Source organism: Apodemus sylvaticus, chromosome 7, assembly GCF_947179515.1.
Source record: "Apodemus sylvaticus chromosome 7, mApoSyl1.1, whole genome shotgun sequence".
NCBI lineage: Eukaryota > Metazoa > Chordata > Mammalia > Rodentia > Muridae > Apodemus > Apodemus sylvaticus.
Genome location: NC_067478.1, coordinates 26,685,648 through 26,712,053, shown reverse-complemented (window position 1 = coordinate 26,712,053; position 26,406 = coordinate 26,685,648).

Genomic DNA, 26,406 nt, shown 5'->3' with positions numbered 1-26,406 from the left:
CCCTGACCGGCTGCTTAGGTCCTAGCACCCCCTGGGACCTTAATTGCTGGCAACGGGACGGTCATCACAGCTCCGCACCGGATCCTCATGCAGTCTCAGTATTTTTGTTTCAGCCTCTGATCTTTTTGTTCTTTCTGGGCTCTGACCTTCAAGGTCATCTTGACTCCTTTCTTTAACTTGCTTTACAGAGCCAGGCAGTGCTCTGTCCGTGGTGATTTCATGCAATTTTATTACCAAGGTCCCGTGTAGACACCAGAGAGGCAGAAAATAAAGGTGCTCTCTGGGCCACGTGGACGGAGCAGCTCTGCCCCTACCCCAAGTCTGGGTAAGTGCTTCTCAAATGGCTCTTTTGTGTTTTCACTTCTCTGAAAAACAAAAAGCAACAAACAACAAACAAACTAACAAAAAAACCCAAACCACCTAGGTGTCTATTTCTATTGGATAAAATTCAACCATAGTGAAGAGTTTTCTGATACCATGTTTGGCTGAGAAAACCTGACATATGGTCAGCACGAATTGGGTAAGCTGTTAACTTACAGAATTTAAAAGATGGAATGTTAAAGGAAATCGGATATGAACTATCTCAGAGGGGTTTTAATCAATTACTTGTTAAAATTATTGACTATATGGAAAGTATGCTATAAATCTGTATGAAAAAATAAAGTAGTTTGGCTATATTGGGTTGATTCAGACTTTTACAGTGAGTGACTTTTGCTTGGTTGCCTAGGGTCCTTTGGAGGAGAGAGTCAACAGGTTAGAGATGAGGTGGGGCTTACTTTGCAATGGTTCACATGGTGATGGAGCATGAGAAGACTCCACTGGTCTTTCTGCACCCTGGAGAATCAGAGAAGCTGATTGGAGGCCAAAGGCCTGGGAATCTGCATAGTCACAGGTGGGGAAGCCTGGGTCTCGTATAGGAGAGGACAGGGAATTCTCCCTTCCTCCCTCTCCTTTGATCCGTGCAGCCTCTAGTGGGTTGGAGGATGTCCACCACATTGGTGAGGAGGGCCTTCTTCTGTTAGTCTGCTGATCCAGATGTTGCTCTGTTTTGGAAACATCCTCACAGACACAACTAGAAAACTATTATCTGGGGACCCTTTAACCTGGTCAAGCCGTGCTTGTGCGCATGTACACACACGCACACACACACACACACACACACACACACACACACACACACACACAGCTGTGAGCTGTTAGGAAACCAGGGATTACAGTTGAGGTTGTGTTATATTTCTGTTGTCGGCAGAGATTTATAGACCATGGGCTTTCCTATGGCCTTACTCGTAAGGACTTAATATATACTAGCTTGTGTCATCCTCATAGAGGTGGCGCTCCCAACTGCTGAGCCAGCTCCATAGGTAATAAGTAAAAATGATCTGTTTCTATGAGTGGATCATTGTCATTGTCATTGTCCTCTCCCTCCTCCTCCTTTCCTTCCCCCCCCCTCCCTTCTTCCTTCCCTCCTCTTTTTTCCCCAACTTCTTCTTCCTTGATAGGGATTCACTATGTCACCAGGATGGCCTTGAACTTGTAGTAATCTTTTTGCTTCAGTGGCCTGGGTGTTAGGATAAGGAGGGCGTCCCACCACAGCCAGCAGGTCTTCTCTTCTACCTCTGAAAACCTCCTCAGTTTCCTGTCTTCATTCATTCTCTAATGTCCTGTTGTTTCTCCTTTGACAAGTGAAGCTTTCATTTTTTCCTAATCTCCATTAATTATATCTTTTTTACTTCACTTTTAATTGTGTCTTCATTTAATGGCGCTTGGTTGTTTTCTTTCCTCTGTTCTTTCTGTTCCCCTGTCCCTTCTGCCGCATGCAGTCTGCATTCCATACCATCCGACACGGCCTTCATTTCTTTCTGTTTTGCATTTTGTCAATTTTGTCCATTTCTTCTCTTTTATTTTTTGCTGCAAACTCCTTGTGGTTTCAGGCATTTCTATATTTTATGGATTGTGGTTGAAGACACTGTTGTTTATTATTTATTGATGAAAAAATGTTATTTTCAGGCTGGAGAGATGGCACAGCAGTTAAGAGCACTGACTGCTTTTCGGGAGGTCCTGAGTTCAATTCCCAGCAACCACATGGTGGCTCACAACCATCTGTAATGAGGTCAGATGCCCTCTTCTGGTGTGTCTGAAGAGAGAGCATCCGTGTACTCACATATATAAAATAAATAAATCTTTAAATGCAAAACAACTTTATTTTCATGTGTCTGGGTGTTTTGCCTTCATATTCTCTGTGCATTACATGTCTGCCATGCCTGAGGAAACCAGAAGTGACTGAGTGCTGGATATCCTGGTCATGAAATTATAGAAGGTTGGGGGTCTCTGTAGGAGCTGGCGACTGGGCCCAGTGCTCTAGAAGAATCCAGTGCTCTTGATTGCAGAGTCATTTCTCCAGTTCTCTTATTTTTGATGCAAAAGTTTCTGGTGATGTGTTTATGTATAAATTTTTTTCTCACAAAAATAGTTTTTTGATAATTATGCTTCATTTATTGGCAAATTTCTTTAGATGTTTCCACTTTTTAACCATATACATATATGTATGTATGTATATGCATACATATATATGCTAGTGTACCTTTGTTTTGTTTTGTTTTTCAAGACAGGGTTTCTCTGTGCAGACCTGGCTGACCTGGAACTCACTCTGTAGACCAGGCTGGCCTCGAACTCAGAAATCTGCCTGCCTTTGCCTCCCAAGTGCTGGGATTAAAGGCATGTGCCACCACTGCCCGGTTCGCTAGTATACCTTTTAAAAGCCCACTTTCATTAACTTACTGACTTTTTCAGTTCTGTTTGTATCTTTTTGGTTGACTGTTTCACAATCCATATTGTTCTTGTTCACACACACACACCACACACACACACACACACACACACACACACACACACACACACGGCGGGTGGGGTTGTGGTGGAGAGAGACAGAGGGGGAGAATAAAGTCCACCCATGGCATTCTTTAAGAGAAGCCTTCTTCCCTTTCGTCCCTTGTTTCTTGGGAATCCACGGAGCTCCACCCTTGAGTTCTGGTCCCTGCTTCTTGTTGTAAAAAGGGTGGACTCTCCTGAGTGAGCTCTGACATTCAGGAGACTTTCACAATGTGTTCAGATCTGACAACACCCTCCTCTCACGGCTCTGTCTCCCCAGTCTTTTCTTCACAGGAAGTTTCTGTCTGATTTCTGCCATTTCTCCATTTCTAAGCACTTTTTGGAGGGTGGGGGTGGGGGTGGGGGTGGGGAAGAGGGCTGTAAATTGTATTTCATTCCTCGTTTCACTGAAAATGGAACGTGTGTATCTTTCCTTTCAGTTTTTTCTTTTCCTGTAATTTTTTTGAAGAAACTGGAGATATAAAGTGATATGTGTTGGCATATTTGTACCAGAAGCTCCTGAGTTAGCCCTAATGTTATTTAACTGTGTCTTTTCCTGAAAAACTAAAGAATGGAGACTCGAGTCCTCAGAAGACTCTTTCTTCCTTAACAGTGAAGGTTTACATTTCAAGGTCTGTGAGTCAGACAATCCCAGGGCTGCTGCATCCAACCTTGGCCATTCAGAGCATCGTAAGTGAGTTACTCTGGTCAGCACGGTGCCAAACTGCATGCTAAAGCTTTCCATTTTGACCAGTGCAATGGAAACCCCCTAACACCCTTAAAGACCCAACTGTGTGTAAAGACTAGTGACTACTCTGACTATATCATACTGTACTGTGCTTATTTCATTGAAATAGTGGAGGATGTTTGAGTTACACATACCGTTTCTCTCTTCTTGTAAGTAGATTTTTGTTAGGTGCTCTTCTTGTAGAGGGTTCTATGTTTGCCTATTAAGGCTCTTTTAATTTTGAGGAAGCTTAGAACTCAGCTAACAAAGATGGCTAGACTATAAAGAGTAAACAAGGGGTAGTGATGCACAGACCTTGAAATGTAAGCCTGCTCTGGTAGAGAATCTTGTTTCTTGGCTCCCAACAACACCCAGGTCAAGAAAGAATGTTGAATTTTTAATTGGCCAGAAGTTCATTTTGTATATTATATTACTGTAATTGTGGTGTTGTGACTGTGATTTCATATACACTATCATAAAAATCTCATAGTCTAGAAATATTGTGTAAAGTCTAAAGAGTTGCTTCGCCAACGCCTTCTGTTGCCTTGCAGAAAAAGGCGTCTGTCATCATCGCCCAGTTCAGGTGTCTGGGGGAGACACAGGTGCTTGCTATGCAGGTGGAGTATGTCGGAAAGGTTCTAAAGTTGTTAAGTGTAAGCTGCAAGATTCTAAGATTAATTGTGCTTCACTCTCCAGTGAGATTAGTGTATTATAAATCATAGAGGCATATCCCATCAATCTGGCGCCTGGATGCAGCGAACATGATAACCCCTAGATCAGCAGAAAACATCTTCCATCCATTACTGCATCTCCCCTGGAACAAACCATGTGCTCCTCAGAAAGAGCCAGGGCAAGGGACAGCATTTTAAAGAAATCTTTGAGACAACATGGCTTCTGTTCCAAGAGGGAAACCATTTCTATGGCTTCTTGTGAGCTTGAAACAAGAAGGTTCAGTGATGTGTTTTCTGGGTATTTGGTATCTACTTTTTTCCAAGATGAGTTCTTTTGGGGGGTATAAACAAAGAAAAAATTTACATGATCCTCACTTTCAATGAACCTACTGGTAAGAAAAGTATTAATTTTATTTTATAACAATAACAATTAATATTGTTAAAACATATTAATTTTAACAATAGCTATGGTTTATAGCATTTACTATAATCCCAGTAGAATATATTTATAGACTATTCATAGAACATACTTCACATAAGGAAGAGATGACTATTGACAGGGATGCTCTGGATGGTCCCTCAGAAGGCAAGCTGGTGCTGGGTCTCCTCTCGAGAGGGAGCATTACGGAGGTGAGAGGGGGTGTGGTCTGCAAGAGAGATGTGGGATGAAACAGGAAATGAATAAAGACAGAGGCTTGGGACAGCCACAAAGTGGGAGGGTATAGTGGGAGGGTGTCTCACGCAGATCACTCTGGTGATCAGAGTCAGGGTTGTCCGCCTTCTGTTAGAGTCATCTCACTGGGATGAGGGGTGGCTAGGTAGTGTGCACTGTTGGGGTCATCTCACTGGGATGAGGGGTGACTAGGTAGTGTGCACTGTTGGGGTCATCTCACTGGGATGAGGGGTGGCTAGGTAGGGTGCACTGTTGGGGTCATCTCACTGGGATGAGGGGTGGCTAGGTAGGGTGCACTGTTGGGGTCATCTCACTGGGATGAGGGGTGGCTAGGTAGGGTGCACTGTTGGGGTCATCTCACTGGGATGAGGGGTGGCTAGGTAGGGTGCACTGAGAAGCTCGATTGGTTAGATTGTGCCAGCTAGGTTGTGAGTGTACATACTGCTAGGGTCAGTATCTTTTGGTAAGGAAATGAAACAAACTTTCCTTCTCCTGCTCCTTTAAAAATTATACTTTGGGAGGGGGAATGGGATAGGGGATTTCTGAAGGGGAGACCTGGAAAGGGGAAAACATTTGAAATGTAAATAAAAAAAATCCCAGAATAAAAATTTACTTATTTATCTGGAGTGAGTATACGTGCTACGGCATGCATGGGGACCTGAGGGCAATGCTCAGGGATTGTTGACATCCAGATGTGTCCAGGTAGCAGGGATTTCTTTGTGTCTGTTTTATGTCCATATGTGAGCTCTACCTCCAATAGGTGGCCTTTGGTCATAGCTCTGTAAACAATGAATAGACTCAAGGAGACTCCTGTGGATATGTGGACCCCAGATGATGGTTACGTGTGGTCACCACTGACTGGACCTCATGTGACCCTCTCTTATCCCTCAACTAACTGCTGAAGCATGTTAGATGTTTATAGCAAAAATGCACCCACATGGATTGGGAGGATTTTACATATCAACAATAAGGACTTGGGGAAGAGGTGTGTCAGCTGACCTATCAGAACCTCTCATCCCATAGCAGGTAGCCAAGCAAGGATGAAGGGGTGGACTGGGAAGGGCAGTGGCTCAGTGGTCCTGAGTGGACCAGGTTGAGATGTTTGCACTGGTGTGCTGGCTGGATAGCTTTTGACAACTTGACACAAACTACAGACACTGGGAAAGAGAGAACTTTAATTGAGGATTTGCTTCCACTAGATTGTCTTTGGAGCACTTTCTTGATTACTAACTGTTGGAGGAGAACCTAGCCCACTGTGGGTGGTGCCAAGCCTAGGCAGGTGGTCCTGGGTTATAAATAAAGGTAGCTGAAGAAGCCAGGAGGCAAGAAAGCTAGTAAGCCACATCCCTCCCTCCCTGGTCTCTGCTTTAGTTCAGTTTCCATCTCTAGGTTCCTATCTTGCCTTCTCTGGATGATGGATTGTAACCTGAAGCCAAATTAACCCTTTATTAACCCTTTCTTCCTCCCAAGTTGCCTTTATTTGCTGCCTTTTTTTTTTTTAAGAGAAGCAAAATACAAAATACAGTCAGCCATTTTTCCTGTAGCTGTGACAACCACGCAAACAAGCCAACCTGAGGACGTAAGGGTAGATTCTGGCTCACACTTTGAAGATACAGTCCACTGTGGAGGGTAAGGGAAGGCAGCAGGAAGGTAAGGAGAGTGGTGACCTGTGTCCACAGTCTGGGAACAGAGACAGATGGATGCTGCTGGTTCACTACCTTTATTGCTCAGTCTGGGACCCTAACCCTTGGAACGGTGCCACCCACATTTATGGTGAATCTTCTCATCTCGGTTAACCCAATCTAGAAACCTGTCCTGACCTGCAGGACCTAGTAATTCGGGGTGTTGAGGAGAACCCAAGCCTGAAAGAGAAAACGGGCGGGAAACGGGGTGTCTTTGTCAAAGCCTCTTTAATGAACGGCAAAACACCTGGTTATGAACCCTCAGTGAGAGGAAGTAGGGAGGGGCTGAGGGGGATACTGGAAGCACAGAAAGAGAAAAGGTCATCAGGGTGGAAGTTGACTCTGGCTAGAGGCATCTGCAGCTTTCCTGGAATGCTGGTTCCGCCCAGACCATCCCAGGTGTTTGGCCTGGTTGAGAACCGGTTGATCAGTCTTGTGTGAAGAAGGTGGGGGGGAGGGTCCAGCTGTAAACCTCAAGGTCTGTGAACTTTCAAGGTGAGGGCTGTTGAAACTCCGGTTTTCTAGGGTTTGGTCTCCGACAGAAACCCCCTTACAAACATGCCCAGTTTGTCTCTTAGGTCATTCTAGATCCCGTGAAGCTGACACTATTAGCCAGCACAAAGCTGTTTTGCAGAGCTGTCCTCACTGTCCCTCTCCTGCTCCATTAGCCATTATGCCTTTAATCCTGTTGGCTGTCACTCCTGGAATGCCTCACCTCCTTCAAAGGCCCCAGTGACACTGTTCTGGGCAGTGCCTGTCATTGTATTTTGTGCTCCCATTTTGAGTAGGCTCAGCTTCTATCTTACCTGTGACAGCCCCCTTTTCTGCTCTAAGCCACATTTACCACCCTCTCCTGAATTCCTCTAATATCTAATGGGCGAAGTTGTCACAATTATCTACTATAAATTCACTAAGCCTAGTTAAATAGAACATGCTAAACAATTATTCATTGTTTATCTAAGATTCACATGTAATTAGCACCTTGCATTTTTATCTGGAAACTCTATAATTGGGCATTTAGGGGAATGGACCGTGCTGTCTGCAAGCAGCTCAGACCCATCTTTAGGGCTCCAGCCAGGCAGGAATAAGGAAAGAACATTACCAGAGTTTCGCTGTGGTTAGACTCTAGTGCTTTGCAATTATGACACCCAGCCAAGAGCTCTTTTAATTCAGCACACATGAAAAATTTGTGGTGCATTTCCATTGAATACTATAATCTTCAACTTCAGTGATGTGTGGGGATGGAGCTCATTATAGTCCCAAAGCTTAGGATGTCTGAAAGTCTTTATTAAGGCTCATCTGCCTATGAGGAGTTTGCCACCTGCTATTAATACTGTCATCATTATCCTTGTCTATAGCCCTGACTGGAACTGGCAGCTGAGGGCAGAGGGAAGAGGGCACAATAGTAGGAGTATGCCTGCTGGCTGTGCCATTTACTAGTTGTGTGGTCTTGGGAAGCCATGTACTCTGTCTGTGCTGCAGTTTTCTATCTGTGGATAACAATATCTACTTCAGAGAGGTTAGTAAGAAGGCTAATGAGTTATAATGCAACTTTTTTTTTTTTTTGGTTAGAAAAGTTGGCACAGGGCAAACCTTAGATAACATGATCAGAATTGAGACATGGTTTCTCTGTGTAGCCCTGGCTATCTGGGAACTCACTCTGTAGACCTGGCTGTCCTTGAACTCAGAGATCTGCCTCCCTGCTGCCTCCCTGCTGAGAGCTAAGATTAGCCTGTACCACCAGGCTAGTTTAATATTTTATTTTTTTATTAATTCTTTGAGAATTTTATACAGTATATTTTAATCATATTTACAGCCCCACTACTCCACAGCAACCCATCCATCTTCACCCTCCCCCTTCTCAACCTCATGTTTTCTTTCTCTTTTATCACCCAATGTGTCCATTCTGCGCTGCCCAAATATGCATAATTAATGCTTTCGATCTCACCATGGGAGTTCGGAGGAGGGAGTGGCCAAGTGGCCCTGGTGAATATTCTCCAGTGCTTCTGTCTGCATTCTGCATCTATCCCTCAGCTTCCCTGCACTGGCAAAGCAGAGGCTCCTTGAATACTTGTTGATGCAAGTATGGTTGACATTATCACCAGCCCAGAAAAAATATTACTGACCTTTTTAAGTTTCCCCAAGGCCATTGAGTTTCAAAATACTCCACTTCTAGATCATTTCACTATTAACAATATAATTGTCAAGTTTTAGGCAAATGCATTTCATTAAGTGGTTTGGAGTGCACACGATAGTTGTCCTCCAAAGACCTCACTTACCAATCCCATCTTAGTGGATGTCAGTACTTGAGCAAAAATCAATTACAGTTGGTGATGCATTCAAGGAGTGATCAACATTGCTTTAATCGCTTAGTACACATGATCTCTGAATCCCTCAGACCTCATCTAGTGAGGAAGAGATCTTTGATGGCTCATTGACTTAGTCAATTGTGGAGAAACAGAGGAGAAAAACACAGGTCCCATCCTTAGGAGGGACACAGTCATGCAGGAGGTGGTGATTAGAGGATGAACCCAAATTAGAGGGGCTTAGGAAGCCCTTAGGGAACAGACAAGGGCAGACCAGTAGTGTCACGGAAAGGGACACTGCACCAGAGAGGATATAACATTGTGTAGTCAGAGAGCTCAGTGTAAGGTTTTCAGTCAATTACTTTGATGTCATTACAAAGGTACAAAGGAAACTCTGAGATTTTACCAGATGGAGTCCTGTACTATCTATAGAAATGGTTGGCTCCTCGGCAGCCTTGTGTTCTCCTTGATAATAGGAGAAAATGCAGGTTCTGAGTGGTTGAGACTTGCCAGAAGGAGAAAGGTGCCTTTGCTCATCAAGTTTACTCTTCTGTTTTATGAACCTGGGAATTCAAGCACCGTGTCAGGCAATGCCCTTGGTGCTAAATGACCAAGTGATCACCTTGGTCCACAATAGAGACTTGAAGAGGAATGGAGTTGAGCTTTATAAGGATTGATACGAGAGGAAAGCTGACTTCTGGAAAGGGGAAGTAGGTCGCCATGTTGATTCAGACCATGGTGTCCCAGAGGTGTGCAGAAGGCTCCCTTGTGGAAAAGGTGGCTGTGGGTGGGCTGGTGCAGTCTATGTGAACACAAGGGAAGCCTTGGATATTAGGAGAGCTGTCTGGAGCCTCAGGGTCATCTACTGAGATGCCTCCACCTTTTAGACTTCTCAGTTGGTCATCCCCACATCTCTTGTTCCTAGAGGTGTATCCTGCCACTCTTTCAGTATGTCTGTTTTATTCATAATTTTCTAATTATAATTTAGAATTTTCAATCCATATTTTTTTTTCAGTATAAGTCTTCTGATCAAAAACAGATCTTGTCCAACATAATCAATTTGTAGAGGACTCTCATTGAAATATAAGCATCAAGGCTTTAATTTTCTCCCCTCTGCCCTGTCTCAAACTTTAATGTTCATAAGCTCACCAGGAGACCTTGCATATTCCGAAGCATGGAGAGCCAGCAGGGGATAGAGGGTCTGCCATTCTCACAAGCTAAAGCTGCAGGTGTACAGAGCATGCTCAGAGTAGTGAGGAATCTGCTTGGGAGTCCTGTGTAAACATGGCCCTTGTTCTATTCTGTAACTTACTTACAAAAGAGAGTTCTACTGTTTGGGATGTCACAGCTCATTTCTGTTCATTACTGAAAAATACTCAGTCTCAGATTTGTTTCTGTGTGGATTAGGCTGTTGCCCAGCCTCTTACATTGAGAAGTGGGTGCATGGTGTGGTTCTGAGATACACCCATACCTTCTTTCCCATGTGTGTCTCATAAGGGTTCTTGGGACAGGATGTGGGAGAGTTCAGGCTTCCTGCCTATCCTTCTGTACACACCCATGGGGAGTGTCACAGGCACCAATCTACTTCAGGCTGACTTCTTTGCTGACTGTTTCCACCAGATATGGTGTAGATCTGTGTGGCCATATTCATGGAGACTCCTTCACCTTTTTAGGGGCTTTTCAAATAGTAGCCCCTATGTCCCTTTGGTTCCTGGAGGTCATTTGTGTCTTCCTTTACAAGGCTAGCTAACCTTTCCCATGGCCCTGAGATTATCTGACCTGTTTTCAATGTACCAGTGTCTGGGAGCTGGATCATGGCTATGGAGAAGGCTTAGGGGATGGCCATTCTTAATTTCTTCATCCAGGAAGAAACTCTTCCATGAAGACGTGCAATTCTTGGAACCTTGCTCCAGAGTAATGAACATCTACTACAGCCTTCCAGAGGTGGGTGGGAAAGTGGCCGAGGCACCTCATGATGCTTTCTTCATCTGTCCTATGTCATTTTTGGATTCCAGTCTCTAGAATTCACCCTGCAGTTCAGCAGCTGGGGGGAGGGGTGGATCTAAAGAAGGAAAGAGTTTTTGACATCCTAGTGATTTCTAGATTGCCAATTGTTCCTTCTAGGCTCTGAGTGGTTGAGATTTGGTATTGTGCTTGTCACCTTGGTCTCCTGACTGGAAACCTTCAAATCTTTCTTTGCAGAGGCTACAAACCTCAGCATTAAAAATCAGAGAGAGCTACTTACATATTTGTGAAATGACACAATTAATATTTCACGGGGAAAGGATTAATAAAACATCAGGCAATTAGCTGATTCCCTTCAGCAATCTCATCTCATTAAAGGTGGTAGGAGGCAGCCAACTAACCTCCGGAGCAAGCTGCTGGTCGCACTCTGACTCACGAGAGACTGGTTTAGGAGATGTAACAGCCCCCATCTTGCCTCCTGTGAATGGTGAGATAAATGGGGCCAGCTCTCAGTGGGATTCATTTTTGCTATACCTTTATCTGCATCTCTAGCATTTCGTCTTCATTTACTTGCTTGCTATTCTGTTCATCTCACTGTCTTCTGAATGCTAGGTCCTGTGCTAGGTGGTTGGAACAGAGGTCTCAGTCTCCAAACCCCTGCTGGCTCCCATCAAGGAGAGCCTGTTCCCTGTTCACATCTGCTCAGGCGTCTACAGCCAGAAAACATGGATGGGTGCATTTTGCTCTCCGTAACTCCCTTCCAGCTGCCCTTCCCTGTGCCCTAAAGCAGCACTCATGGACCTTTTAGCTTCTCCACTCCTCAGGAGGAACAGCATGGAAAAAGGCAGGGAGGAGCCACTGAAACCATCTCAATGAGCCAAGAGCAATCATTTCAACTTAGTCTTTCTCATGCAGGCCTTTCTGTTTCTTCTTCTGCCATGTCTTCTCTATAGTATACTGGTTAGAGGAGGAAAACGGATCTTCCCTGGAGTCTCAGGTCTTATGGAAGTTAGCAGGTGGTCTTGGGCATGGAGGCTCCTCATCTCTCCAAGCCTTACCTTCTTGTCTTATGAATGAGAATAATAGAACTTATGGCGAGGGTGGCATTGGAAGAAGGACTTACAAAATGCTTTATGAGAGGGAAGTTGTGATTATGACAATTTGGGCCATGCTGTGTGTCTTAGTGAGGGTTTCTATTCCTGCATAAAACTTCATGATCAAGAAGCAAGTTTTTTTGGGGGGGGGAAGGGTTTATTCAGCTTACACTTCCACGTTGCTGTTCATCACCAAAGGAAGTCAGGACTGGCCCTAAATAGGTCAGGAAGCAGGAGCTGATACAGAGGCCATGGAAGGATGTTATTTACTGGCTTGCTTCCTCTGGCTTGCTCAGGTTTTTTCTTATAGAACTACCAGCCCAGGATGGTATAGAACACGACTACCAGCCCAGGATGGTATCACCCATGATGGGCTCTCCCCCCTTGATCACTAACTGAGAAAATGCCTTACAGCTGGATCTCATGGAGGCATTTCCTCACCTGAAGCTCCTTTCTCTGTGATAACTCCAGCCTGTGTCAAGTTGACACACAAAGCCAGCCAGTACACCGTGTGACACCAGAAGTGCTGGCCCACAGATGGCTTCTAGGGGACAGGTCTTTCCTGTCCATGCAGGCCACTAGCAGTTTTATTGTTACATTCTGTCATCTCTGAATGGTGGCTGTTCTTGTCTGGTGCCTCCAGTCTGATGGAAGGCTTTGGCTTGGTCTGGGATCAGCATGTTGACATGACCCTAAGAACCCCCCCCAAAATAAATCTCACAGCAAGTTGTGATTTCTATCAGACCACATTAGCTCCCATCCCTCTGAGAAGCCCACTTAGACATATGAGATGAAAGGACACTGGGCTGTGATGTCATTCCTGGCAGCTTGACAGTCTGCCTAGTGCCAGGTCACCTTTTCTGAGCCCCTCAGGAATAGAAGAAGAAAAGGGGGCCTCAGTGCCAACATCTTCAGAGTAACAGGTCAGGGGATGCATAGTCAGTTTTTGTTTGGTCAATCCAAACAGATAATCTGGACTATGTTCTCTGATACTCTAAAGGAAGTAGATTAGGAAAGAGTACGAACCTGGTTGATACTCACCAGTCTACCTCATGTCTGTGGATCACAGGAAGAGGGAGAACTGGAAGATTTTAAGAAGGTGGATTTGACTGGAATTGAATTGTGGTGGTCAAGCATGAAGATGGGATTTGGAAACCAATGAGTTGATATCACCTGACAGGTTTAATGGGAAATGGGATTCAGATAGATATTTCTTGTTACGGGGAAGAGAATCATAATGGATGCCCTTGGTGCCTTGTCAAATCTCCTTTGCATTCTGATGCCTCACTCCCAGCTACTGAATTTGCTGTGATCAGCCCCCACTTTTCTTACATACTATGGCATAGTCTTTGGCCAAATTGTCCTCAATCTGCCCTACTGAAAAGCAATGTCCTCTCCTACCCAAAGTCAATGTAACAATCACAGTCAGGACAATGTCCTGGGAAGATTAGTGCTCCTTGGAAATCACATTTAGTCCAGATCCTCGTTCTGTTTCCTCCTCTGCTTCATCCTGCTTCCCTCCCTTCCTTTAGAGCAGTGGGTCTCAACTTGTGGGTCATGACTCCCTTGACAGACCTCCATCTCTAAAACTATTTATATTATGATTCACAACAGTGGCAAAATCACAGTTATGAAATAGCAATGAAAATCGTTTTAGGGTTGGGCATCACCACGGCATGAGGAACTGTATTAAAGGGTCCCAGCATTAGGAAGTTTGAGGACCACTGCTTTAGGTACTTTTCTATACAAACATATGAAAAAGATCCTCTTGTTGGGCTGTGTTTTTAGGAAAACCCAACTGAGACAGTACAGAGTGTACAAAAGTATAGACATCTAGTGTAAGGAGGTAGGTGGGAAGCATATGTTAATATGGTTGCTGACCTTGGGAGGAGGCAGAGAGGGGGGAGGGGAGATGCCAGGGACACAAAGCTCCAGAGCTTAAGTCAGAGTGAGTTAGAGAACAGGTGACGATGGTGCCTCTGGTTGTTGGAAGGAATCTCAGTTTTTCCTCCTCTGGCTCTTTTTTATCCCCTTTTGTTCCCCCCTTTTATTGAAAATGGATTCTTTTCAAACACAATATATCCTGATTCTAGTTTCCCCTCCCTCTACTCCTCCAAGCTCCTCCCCACTTCTCCTCTCCTCTGGATCCACTCCCTTTCTGTCTCTCATTAGAAAGGAAGAGGCTTCTAAGTGATAACAACTAAATAGGACAAAATAAAATATAATTAGATGAAGCAAAAACTATTATATTGAAGTTGGACATGGCAACCCAATAGGAGGAAAAGAGTCCCAAGAACAGGCACAAAGTCACTCACTCTCACTCATTCTCACAGTCAGGAATTCCATAACACACACACACACACACACACACACACACACACACACACATACACACACACACACACACACACACAGGATCTGGTGCAGACCCATATAGACCCTGTGCTTGCAGTTTCAGTCTCTGTGAGCTCATATGTGCCTTGCTTACTTGATTCAGAGGGCCTTGTTATCCTGGTATCCTTTACCACCCCTGGCTTTTACAATCTCTCTGCCCCCTTTTCCACATGATTCCCTGAACTCTGAGAGGAAGGATTGGATGGAGACCTCCCATTTAGATTCACTGTCCACATAATGTCTGACTATGGGTCTCTGCATCTGTTCCTATCTGCTGCTGTAGGAAGCCTCTCTGATGAGGACTGGATAAGGCTATGAGTATAGCAGAATATCATTAGTAGTCATTTTATTGATACTGCTTTTTTTTTTTTTGACCAGTAGGATTTGATTTTACCCTAGGTCTCTGGGATATCTAGTCTCTGGCTCCTGGTTACTAAAGCAATGTTGGGTATGGGTTTCTTCTCATGGAGTGAGCTCAAGGTCAAATCAGACACTGACTGGCTATTCCAAAAAGTTCTGTGCCATCATTGCCCTGGCATATTTTGTAGGTAGGATGACTTGTAGATTGAGAGTGTTGTGGCTGGGTTGGTGTCCACATTTCCCTTTCAGTAGCCTGAAGAGTACCTTTCTGCACCAAAGACACAAGAATGTAGGGGTGAAGGCTCCATGAAGGCACCTGCTTAACTTCCCCATGCTCAGTGAGGTGTGTGGGTGTTGTCCTTGACAATGGAGCCTAAGTCAGTTTGCAAAGAGCAACCCTTTGTCTTAGCAACAGCTTAAGCTGTTTGGGAATTTCCATGGGACCCTCTTGGCCAACAACTCAAATGCATGCAACCCAGTTCTACTACTTGAAGCCTCACCTGGCGACAAGAGATGGATGGTTGAGATTCTATATCCTCCCTTAGTATCATCTTTATAGATATCAGGAAGTTTCCACTGCATTAGGTTTACACACCACCATCCAAATGTTCCCAAATTCTAGCCATCTTTCCCTACACTACTTCCTTCTACTCCATCCCCCAACCTGATCCCTCTCTGCTCCCACCCCACCTGTCCCCAGACTACCCATAAAATATAGTCTATTCCCCTTCCCAGGAAGATCCATGTATTCTTGCTTAGACCCTTCCTTTTTACCTAATCTCTCTGGGTCTACAGATTGTAGCTCATTTACTTAAGGAGTAATATCCACTTATAAGTGACTACATATTTGTCTTTCTGGGTCTGAGTTACCTCACTCAAGATAACTTTTCTAGCTTCATCCATTTGCCTGCAAATGTTATGATGCCATTGTTTTTTTTTAACAGCTGAGTAATACTCCATTGTGTAAATGTACTACATTTTCTTTATACATTCTTCTGTTGAGGAATGTCTAGATTGATTATAGTTTCTGGTTATTATGAATAAAGCCACAATGACCATGGTTGAGCATCTTATCTTGTGATAGGATGGAGCATCCTTTGGGTATATGCACAAAAGTGGTATATCTGCACCTTGAGGAAGATCAATTCCCATTTTTCTGAGGAACCACTACATTGATTTCCATAATGGCCATACAAGTGTGCACTTACACCAGCCGTGGAGGAGTGTTCCTTTGGCTCCACATCCTCACCAGCATGGGCTGCCAGATGCTTGTTTATGTGGTGGGTTATTTTACTGATTTTCATACATTGAACTATCACTGTATCTCTGGGATGAGGCCAACTTGATTGTGGTGGATAATCTTTTGGAGTGATCTTACAAGTATTTTATTGGCTATTTTTTGCATCTATTTTTATAAGAGAAATTGGTTTGTAATTTTTTGTTGTTGTTGTTGAGTCTTTATGTGGTTTGAATATCAGGGTAAGAGTGGCCTCATGAAATGAATTGGACAATGTTACTTCTCTTTCTCTTTTGTGGAATAATTTGAGGAACATTGGCATTAAAAGCCTGGTAGAATTCCACACTAAAACTGCCTGGCTCTGGTTTTGTTGTTGTTGTTGTTGGGAGAATTTTAACAATGCTTCTATTTCACTAGTCAGTATAGGTCTATTTAAATAGTTTATCTGATCCTGATTTCACTTTGGCAAGTGGTAGCTATTGAGAAAATTATCCACTTCTTTTAGATTTTCCACTTTGGTGGAGTACAGGCTTTTGAAGTATGTCCTTATGACTCCCTGAATATTTCTGGTATTTGTTATGTTCCTCTTTTTCTTCTAATTTTATTAACTTGAATATTCTCTGATTTCTCATTAGTTTGTATGCTAGTTTGTCAAACACAGTTTGTCTAACTAGTTGATTTTCTTAAAGGACCATTTCTTTGTTTCATTGATTCTTTATGTTATCTTTGCTTTTATTTTATTGATTTCAGCCCTCAGTTGATTTCTTGCTGTCTATTCCTTTTGGATGTGATTGTTTATTTATACATTTTGTTTTTTTTTGTTTTTTACTTTTATTTTGTTATTCTTTATATTCCTTGTGTGGCTTTGGCATGGTTCCCGAGGTCCCCAGGCATACTCTGGATTCTGCTGTCATATCTAAATTAGACATCTGCCGAGTCAACGCATATCACTGCTGAGCCTTTCCCGAATTTCTTTAAGGGATTTATTAATTTTATCTTTAAAAACCACTGTCATCTTCATATAGTTGGGTTTAAGGTATTTTTTCTTGTGCTTCATCTATGTTGAAATATTCGGGGCCTGCTGTGGTAGGAGAGCTGGGCTCCATTGGCGATATACTGCTTTGGCTGTTGTTGTGTTTTTATGCTGTTGTTGGTTATGTCTTTATGTTGTTGTCTGGGTTTGGAATGATTATAAGTCTAGGTGCTGGTTTCTGGGTTTGTCTTTGTTGAGTGGATGTTTTGTTCCTGGTGTTCCATTTCCTCCCTGGATTTTTTGGCAGGTGTGATGACTGTGTGTTGCCTGTTTTCCTGGCCTGCTCAGCTGCTGTGATCACACGGAATGCCTGCTGGTACTGGAGACTGGAATACTGGGGGAAGAAATGTTGGAGGTTTTTGTGGTCAACTGGAGATGGGGTCAGAGGGGGAAATGAGACCATAGCAGATTTCCTGCTACAAAGCTAGAGATGGAAACGGGAGGATTGGATCTCAGGAGCAGTAGGAGGACGGGTGTGGTTCCATCTTCAGCCTAATTGTTGCCCTGAGAGAAGTGGCTCTTGGGTTAGCACAGGGTGCTTGCTGGAGCTGGGGTTTGGGATACAGCAAGGAACGGGGGGAGGAATGCTAGAAAGGGAAATCTCTCATGAGAGATGAGAGATGTGTGTGTGTGTGTGTGTGTGTGTGTGTGTGTGTGTGTGTGTGCCAAGGTTGTTCTGCTGTAGAGCTGGGGATGAGACTGGGGATTGAACTGGGGGAACGGAGAAGCTGTTCAGGCAGTCTACTTGGTTTTCTGTCTTTCGTGGCCTGTGGCTTAGCTTGGGTGTGTCTTCTGGAGTTGGGGCCTAGTTTCTTGTTCTTCTATACTAGTGTGTTCCCAGTGAATGCCTGGCAGTGTTAGAGGCTGGGGATGAGCTGGGGGAAGGAGGGTTGGGAAAAAAGATCTTTGTGCAAGGTTGTGGGTGGAGTCAGTGGGGGAGAGGAGACAGTAGCAGGCTTCCTGCTCTGGAGTTAGGGATGAGACCTAGCTTGTGACAGCTGGATCTCAGGTCAGCAGGGCAAGTGTGGGGTCGCCTTCAGCCTATTGGTTATTTTGGGGGAGAGGCCTTGGGTTAGCAGGGGGTGCCTGTTGGGGTTGGGATCTGGAACAAAGCAATGGATGTGGAGAGAGAGATTAGGATGGTAAGATATGTGGGATTCTGTTGGCTTAGATTTTTCAAAACCTGCTTTAGTAAATCTAAGCCACCTCCCACAGGAGGTAGTGGAAAAGAAAGGTTAATAGGACAAAGGCGGACATGAACCCTTTTAGAAATAGTTCTTTGGAGTGATTCCAATATTCCTTGTCAGCAGTGCAGTCCTCAAGCAAAACATGAATCTGCAGTCCAGTCCACTCAGTGATCACCACTCACAAATCAGCATCAGGCAGTTTGATCCAGAAGAAAGCTCGAGGTTCTGTCTGAGTCTGTGGAAGCATCAAGAAGCCACTGGAATATCTTGAGGAGTTCTTTGGTTAGTTTTTCTATGAGGTCATGACAAGATCAGCGATGTGGGTCAAGGCGAATCAATGCCAGAGTTTCTTGCCACTGTCTGTGGGGCCACATTTATATTCTTTCTAAACATCATGTGCCCTCTCAAGTGTCTGCTTTAGCAAAATACCCTCTCATCTGTGTCTGCTTCAGCAAAACCTTTCATGTTTTTGCTTCTGCAAAATATTGTTTCATGTGTCTGCTTCAGCAAAACATTCTATAACCTGTCTGCCCCAGCAAAACATCATATGACATAACTGAGTTTCCAAAGAAACCAGAAATTTCCACTTCAGGATTCAAAGGAGCTGGGAGCAAGGTGGTGTGCGTGTGCGTGTGCGTGTGCGTGTGTGTGTGTGTGTGTGTGTGTGTTTGTTGTTAGGGAAGGCTGCCATGGGTTTTCTCCTGCAGAGCCCTTGTCTGTCTCTTGGGGGCAGTCACCTCTCATCCGTGCATCCTTCCAGGCTTGTGTCTGACATCTTGCTCCTGTATCTCAGTCCTTGAGTTTTATTCAAGAACTAAGTTGTGTTGTCGTCTGTGGAATACTCTATGTGCAGATTTAGTGTGTAAAAGGAATTGAGTGATGTTTGTTGATTAATTAATAGACTGATACTTAAAGTTTCTACAAAACACTGGCTATCAATCACAAGTCTTGGATGATCAGGGCCGTAGGCTTCAGTTAATAGCTCCGTGTTAACTATTTGGTTTCTGGGCAAATCACTTCTTTTTGTTTCCTTATTAACTCTATTGAGAGGTAATTTATATAAGGTTAGACACATATTTGAAGTATGAGTCAATGAGTTTTTTTTTTAATTATTGAAATCTGTAAAGCCATTGCCACAGTCAAGACAAAATCATTTTCACAACCTTCTTGATTGTTTGTATTTTAGCCTTTACACCCCTGGGCCATTTATCTATTTTTTTCAAATGTATTCTTTTTTTTTCAGTAAAACTCAAGTTAGAAGTTGCAGCTTTCATATTGGTTGTATTTTATATACAGTAGTACAGTATTTATTTTTTAATGTTTAGTTTCCACCCTGCATAGCAATTTTGAGATTCATTCACATTCTAAATATGTTAGCAGTCCATTCCTTTTTTTAATTTAAAATTTGACATATGTGTATATATTCATGTATAGCTGTAAGAAATAATACAATGAGAAAACTGTGCGTATAACATTTTGCAAAACAAGCACATTATTAAAGCCAAGATAATGACAATGATCGAGGGAACCTCAAAGAAGGAAACTGTCCATGGCCCTTTGATAGACAGATCCATTTTCCTCATACCTACCACCTCCTTAAAAACTAGACTACTTTAAGAAGGTTGCTGTATTCATTGGTATATGCTTACATCTGTGTCTGTGGGAGTACATTGGCGTGCATGTATGTGAAGGTTTGCACACCTATGCATGCATGCAGAGGCCAGAAGATTGACAGGTGTCCTTTTCTGCCACTCCCTGCTTCTCTCTTTGAGGCAAGGTGAACCTGAGTTAGCATGGATGCCAACAAATCTCAGCAGTCCCAGGTTACAGGTCACAGGCACTGGAAGGGACGTCTGATATGTTTGTTATGTGGGTGCTGGGATCTAAACTCTGGCCCCCATCTTTATGCAATAAGCTTCCCTAGTGCCTGAGCCATCTTTCTAAACCTAGCACATGCACCTTGAAGAGTTTTCCATAGGTAGCCTGCCTACTCACATGCATTACCAACATCTTCCACTAGAGGGGATGTTTGTTGTAATTAATGAATCCACATTGAAATCTCAAGTTTTATCACTAATCTCCCTCACATCAGAATCGCCTAGTGTTTTATGCTCTGTGAGTCTGGACAAATATGTAATGATATGCACCATGATTACAGTACCAGGCAGAGTAGTTTCACAGCCCCTCCCCCATCCTTAGTGCTCCTCCAGTTTCTCTTCATCTTCCTGCCCCTGACTTCCACAGGTCTTTTTTATTATCTCTCTGCTTTGTCTTTTCCAGAATGGTATCCCATGCGAGCAGTTGGGATGTCTGTCACATTTATTCATCTTCTCTGTTTTCTGCTTTGTTCATTACTTTTTGTGCCTTCCAGTTTTCATTAATTGGCAGCCTTGTGTGTGTGTGTTAAAGATCTGACTTTAAAAAAACAGCAACCTTGTTTTCCTGTGTAATGTGTTACTCGTCTGAAGTCTCTGTCATGTGAACACAGTGCGCGTATTCACAGAACCAGCTTGAGTCCTCTGAGTCCTGTGTCTAAAGCATGTAGTGTCTTCAGCAATAGAACTTACCTTCAGCTCTTGAGTAGAAAAACAACAGCAGCAGACTGTCCTGTTTTAGGAGGAATCTCTTGAACTACCCTGACCAACAGCTCTAAGGGATGCCTCTTATTTCTCTCTTCTTCCTCCCTCTTATTTATTGACCTCCCTTCTCCTCTCCAATTAAGGTCCTCATCTCCATTTCTCAGTTTCCCTTCATTTATTTGTGCCCCGTTCTGCTCTCTAGATTCCCCTTGTTATGCCCTCATTTCTTTCCCATGCCCACCATTACTTTCCTGCTTTTTGAGGTTACTCTAAGTTACATTTTCACATCTAAAGATTTGGAGCTAGGCTACACAGATAAGAGAGACCATGTAGTAGTTCTTGTCTTTCTGATTCTCTGTTACGCCACACAGTATACTATTGTCTAGTTCCTATTTACCTGCAAATTTCATGAATGTATTTCTTTTTTTTATATCTAAACAGTATTCCATTGAGTATATGTATCACATGACCCATTCTTCTGCTGAAGGACAGTATGGTTGTTTCAATTTTTGGTTGACTGTGAATAGAGTAGCAGGTATAGTGGAGTAGGTGTTTGAATCCTGTGGGCATATGCCAAGGAGTGGTATGGACGGGTTGTAGGACCGATTCAATTTTAGCTTTCTGAATTTTTTCCATACTGAGTTCTCCACATTCCACAGAGTGGCTGTACTGTTTTGCAGTCGCACCAACAATGATTGAGACTGTCTTCACCACCATCTTGCCAGCATCTGTTTGCAGTTGCTTGTCAATCTCTGCCGCTCTGACGGGGTAAGATGAAATTTCAGTTGTTTTAACTTGCATTTCTCTAATTGCTAAATCTGATAAATGCTTTTTGAAATATTTCTTAGCCAGTTTGTTCTCTCTATTGAGAACTCTCTGTTCAAACACAATTGCTTCCTTAGCTGTACAGAAGCGTTTTCATTTTATGAGGTCATACTTGTCAATTGTTGGCCTAAATTCCTTGGCAAGTGGAGTCTTATTCAGGAAGTTGGCTCCCACATCTATACTGCATAGGCTATTGCCTAGGGTTTCTTCTAGAAGTTTAGGTTTCACATCCAGGTCTTTGATCCACTCGGAGTGATTCCTATACAGGGTGGTAGACATGGGTCTAGTTTCATTCTTCTGTATTTTGACAATCAGCTCTCCCAGCACCATTTGTTGAAGATGCTGTCTTTTCTCTCTAGTGTATATTTTTGGCTTCTTTGTCAAATATCAGATGGCTGTAGTTACATGCATAATACTTTGCCTCTGTCTTAAATAAGATTAAAAAAGCGTTTTAGAGGCTACCGTAGGAGCTGTAGCACACATTCATCACTAATGTAACTCTCAAATGACTTTGTGCTGCTTCCTGAGTGGTATGTATAGTTTATAATGGTGGCAGACCCTGGTTCTCAGTCCTTCCATTTCTGCCACTTGTCTCACTTATACATAAACGTATGTATTCTATAGCTATATGGTTAGTCACTCCTCTACTGCTGTGACCAAGGCAACTTGTAGAAGGAATGTACATGTCCTTGTGGTTCCAGAGCGCTAAAGTCCATGATGGTGGAACAGAAGCAAGACACAGTAGCCCAGAGCTCACACAATGAACCACAAATCCCACCTTCAGAGACACACTTCCTTCAACCAGGACACACCTCATAAATCTTCATAAACAGCTCCTCTCTGGGTCTAAGTATTCAAATGCTCAAGACTTATGAGGGGTATCTCATTCAATTCTACACACACATACACCCACCCCCACCCCACCCCATATATATATGTACATGTATATGATGCATATATATGATGCATCTAGAAATATATAACAAAACATGTTGCTTTTCTCATTTTTTTTGCTAGTGTTATCCTTTATATCAATTAAGAATAACAAAATGAAGGGTTCTGCACTTACCTTTTCCTTCTGCAATACTTCATACAGACCAAAGATCCTAATCTACATAATTTCCTTTTTTTTCTGAAAAACTCCTAAAGTTTTTTTCAAGGAATACATCTTTCAGTTTTTCCTTATCTAAGTCAGTCTTTAGTTCTCCATTTCTTTTGAAAGATAATTTTGCAGGGCGTTTTATAAAATATCCCTCATGTTGCTTGCATAGTTTCTGGGCAAAAGTCAGCAATTTGTCTTAGTCGGGGTTTCTATTCCTGCACAAACATCATGACCAAGAAGCAAGTTGGGGAGGAAAGGGTTTATTGAGCTTACACTTCCATGTTGCAGTTCATCACTAAAGGAAGTCAGGACTGGAACTCAAGCAGGTCAGGAAGCAGGAGCTGATGCAGAGGCCATGGAGGGATGTTTCTTACTGACTTGCTTCCCCTGGCTTCCTCAGCCTGCTCTCTTATAGAACCCAGGGGCCCTCCACACTTGATCACTAATTGAGAAAATTCCCCACAACTGGATCTCATGGAGGCACTTCCCCAACTGAAGCTCCTTTCTCTGTGATAACTCCAGCCTGTATCAAGTTGACACACAAAACTAGCCCAAAGTTCCAAAGTCCTTCCAGAGTCCTCCCCAAAACATGGTCAGGTTGTCATAGGAATACCTCACTACACTGGCATTTCTAATCAGTGCCCACCAATAGGTCATGTTTTTTTCTATTTATTTATTCTTCTCTCACACAATACATCCGGGCTGCATCTTCCCCTCCCTCCACTCCTCCTAGTAGCCCTACTCCCACCTCCCTGCTCCCAACCACTCCTCTTCTGTTTCCCTTCAGAAAAGGGCATCCCGGGGATGTCAACTGGACACAGCATCACAAGATACAATAGAACGAGGCTCGCACCCTCATATTAAGGCTGGGCATGGCAATCCAGTAGGAAGAAAAGGGTCTAAAGATCAGGAAAAAAAAACAGAGACACCCCCACTCCCACTGTTAGGAGACCCACAAAATCCCTAAGCTAAGCAACCATAGCCTGTATGCCAAGGACCTAGTAGACACCCCTGCAGGCTCCGTGATTCCAACTTTAGCCTCTGTGAACTCCTCTGATCTCTGCGTAGTTGATCTGCAGTCCACGATCTTCTGGTGGCATGTGACAGTAGGATTTGCTGAAGGAGGTGGAGCAGGGGGATCACGAGGTCACATGTCCTTCTCTAGAGGTAAGTCGTCGATCCCTGCAGGGTCAATGACAGAGCTAAGCACAGCGTTCGTTCCTGGCTTTTCTGGTCCTTGGCATTCTCTCTGCTTCCTGGGTCGATGCCCTGACATCGCTTTTGGGGAAAAATTCAGTCATTATTATTTCAACTGCTTATTTTCTTCCTTTCTTCTCTCCCTGTTTTGAATGTTTCACCTTTTGTAGCTCTCAAATATTTTGTTCTTTTTTCTTCAGCCCCTCCCCGCTTTTCTGTTTTGGAGGTTTCTATAGAGATAGCCTCAAGTTCAGAGGGTCCTTCGGCAACTTTGTCCTACCCACTAATGAAGCCCACTAAGGCCGTTCTTCATTTGTGCCTGTGGTTCTGATCCCTAACCCCCTTCTCATGTTCTTCCTTAGAGCTTCCGGGTTTCTCTAACATTATCCGCAGCCCCTTTTGTCCGGGAGAGCCCTTAGCATATTGCAGGTTTTAGTTCCTGGAGTGCTAATTTCAATAGCCCAGCAGTAGTTACATCTGAGCCTGGATTTGATGTTTTCTCTGTCTCTTCTAGCTGCACTCGTAGCCCTTTTGCGTGCTTTTCTTGCTAGGCAGATATGGCGTTGTGGGGGAAAGGAACTCGGTCAGCAGACCTTTAGGAACACGCTAAGGTTAGCGGGTTAGAAGCATGCTGGACTGACTCTTCCGGTCAGGTGTTAGCATTTGAGTGAATCTGTTCTCTGGATCCTGACTTTCAGACGTGCTCCTCAGTGTCCCTCCGTCTTCAGTGGGATAGGATGACTAGAGTCACTTCTGGTTGAAAATTCTTCCTGGCCAGTTAGGCTTCAGTGAACACTAGCAAATTAGTCTCTGAAATAATTTCCCTCAAGGGCAAACCTTATCAAGAAAGATAGAACACTCTCACATTTAAAAGAGTTCGGCTTTCTTGTTCTCCAGATGGAAATAGGCTCGGGGTGAGGGGTGGGGAGGCAGGGGTGGAGGTTGGGAAGGTGGGGGTGGGGTGGGGTGGGGTGGGGGAGATTCCCTCTCTTCCCACACCTCACTGTGAGACCCTCGGACATCTCCGGAAGGGAAAACTGAGTCAAATGCAGCGCCATAAACTCTCTGGAGTTTATGGTCTCTTCACAGTCACCAACACTGAGCCTCCAGGAATTCATCACCCTTCCCCCACCCTCCCCCTCCTTCCCCTATGCTCCCCCCCCAAATTCCTTCCCCATGAGGCTTCTGCTCATGGCCGTCTGCTCCCTCAGCTATGGTCACCTCTATTTTGTGGCTATCAATTTTTCTCTTACCTGTAGGTCGTTAGGATGGGGTGGTAACTTACAAACCTCTGACATGCTGGCCCAGCCAATTGAATTCTCTCATCCACTCTTTAGCTTTAGGCAACCATCAGTCTGTTTTCTACCTCTGTAATTTTATTATTTCACACATGCTGTATTAATGCAGCCATTTGTGTAAAATTGAATAACCTTTTGGAAATGTCTCTTTTCTCTCAGCCTCTGTGCTTTTTGAAAGCCCTCTGGCTTGTTCCCCTGTGTCAGCAGTCCGTGCCTTTTTGCTGCTGGTCATCGTCCATCTTGTGGTTCGACCAAGCTAGCTCAGTCAGTCAACAGGGTCTAGAGGGAGGGAGTGAGGATTAAAGAAAAACAAAAAAGACAATTACACAACATTATAGTGTGACTCCAGCAAATGCTGGAGCAGGTTTAATTCCTCCCAGTCTGTTTTTATATCATTCTAGGTACATAAAAAGAATGTAGTCAGTCCTAAGGCATAAACAAAGTAGTCAAGGACCAAACAAGGCATAAACAAAGGTCCTGAGGTCACTGTTTGCAGGGACTTATCAAGATGATCAAGATACAATGAATATGTTCCTTGGTTGTAATTCCTTGAGCTTACTTCCTTGTTCTAGTCCAGTGTCATATATTCTCCCTAAATTCCTAGAAGCAGCCTCAACACAGGGGCTGTATCAGTTAAACTGTTTACCAGTGCTTGAATGGTACAAACGGAGGTGCTACACACAGGCTTTTGTGACCGGAGACTTCATTTCTCTGGGACAAGTGTCCAGGACTGCAGTTGCAGTTTTGGTTGGCAGCTGCGTCTTTTTCATTGTTCCTTAGTTTGGTGCTATCAGTTTACTTTCCACCAAGAAACATTTGATTGATCCTCTCCCGCTGTCTGCTTCACACTCTTGCAGCGTCACCGTTTTTACTAATTTAACCCCCCCCCCCCACACCCGGGCCTGGGGTGGCATCTATTATGGTTTTACTTTGTATTTCTGTAGTTACTAATGATTATGAACACCTTTTCAAATGCATATTTTATCTTTTTAAATAGCCACTTAGGTACTTTTATTTATTTTGCCCAATTCCTTTTTGGATAATTTTTACTGTTGCATTTGACTGTTCCTTATAAATTATATTTTCCTTAGCTGAATTTATGGTTTTCTGGTATTTTTTTTTCAGACTGCTGCATATCTTCTCAGTCATAGAAAATTGTAATTTTGATGAAGCCTAATTCATCAATAGTATCTGTCTGGATTATAATC